The following is a 1346-nucleotide window of genomic DNA, read 5'->3' on the forward strand; positions in this document are numbered from 1 at the left end:
ACTTAACACACAGTAGTTATGAAAGAGACAGTTATTGAATAAAGTAGTAGAAATTTGGACACCTTATTCTTGCGTTTTGTCATCTTTCACTATGCAAGTTGTGTTTTGTTTTCCTGACTTCATAATCAAATACTAGTATTAATACTAGGTAATATGGAGAGACTAAGATATGGAACAGTCTTAGCAATCATGACAGAAAAATACTCCCATCATTAATATTTTTCTTTTCTTTTTGGCTATTTTTCTCAAATGGGTTGATTATATGGGTTGCTGTTTGATTTCATTGCATAATACACTTTAGGAATCAAACAAACTAAGCTTTGGTGAAGATTATTTTGAACAAATTAATAGAGTATTTAATAATTTTGAGAATATATTTCAGAACATTTTATTACTAGCCTTAAAACAGAAATATTAATAGTATCTCCTACATTATGCAGACAACAAAGGGTGAGACAAGAGTGCTAAAGCACTTCTATGGAAGGACTTACACATTCTTTTTATTTTTTTTAACATTCTTAGTTATTGATCCTCTCATGAAAAATCTGCACAACCTCCACAGATAAAGCCACTGCAGCATCTTTACTCCTGTTGTCCAATCTCCAGCTCACTTTTTGCCAGCACCAACATTGGCTTTTGCAGTCCCCCTGACTTTCTTCATTCTGTTCTTGTGTTCCTTTCACTGTTTTCTTGATGTCTTTTTCTTCTCATACAGGCCATGTCTTGCAAGTCTGTGTTTGGGTTCATTTTTCTTTGCATAATCCAAGGAATCATATATCATGCCAAAGCTGGTTCTTGCCACCACCAAAATGGGTTCTGAATCCAAACACAAATATGACATCTGGTGTGGTCTTGTACATTTTGGCTAGTTTTTCCCGAATTTCTGTCTTAGGTACTGTTGCCTTTCCAGGGTGAAGAACATCAATGACCATCTGTTTCTGCTGAAGTAGTCGGTTAGTCATGAACTTCCTGGTCCGGATAGTTTCTGTGTCGTTCATGATGGCGGCCAAGCTTCAAGCAGCCGGGAAGGAAAAGACAGACTTACACATTCTTTTAATAGCAATATTCAATTATTCTTAGAATTGAGAATTTTTATTCTAATAATGACATGGGTAATAAACCAGTATGACATACATTAAAGATTTGACTCATAATTCATCTTGGAGAATACAATTGTTCACAAATGATTCCCTGAAATGCCTCTTTAACATTTTCCTTTGTTTACCAGATTATTCCATTAAATCTTTACTGCTATTACTTTAGGATGCTAGTTTAGCCCTACACCCCTTCCCCCCATTTACTTAATTAAAACACACACACACACACACACACAGAATCACACACAT

The 1346-nt window shown here is 35.1% G+C and overlaps 1 pseudogene; it reads right to left on the reverse strand.

The window, feature by feature from the left end:
- Positions 1–568: 568 nt before the first annotated feature.
- LOC118001404 lies at positions 569–1011 on the reverse strand (annotated as a pseudogene).
- Positions 1012–1346: the final 335 nt, after the last annotated feature.

Source organism: Mirounga leonina, unplaced genomic scaffold, assembly GCF_011800145.1.
Source record: "Mirounga leonina isolate KUSES-001 unplaced genomic scaffold, KU_Mleo_1.0 Mir_53, whole genome shotgun sequence".
In the NCBI taxonomy this organism is placed as follows: domain Eukaryota; kingdom Metazoa; phylum Chordata; class Mammalia; order Carnivora; family Phocidae; genus Mirounga; species Mirounga leonina.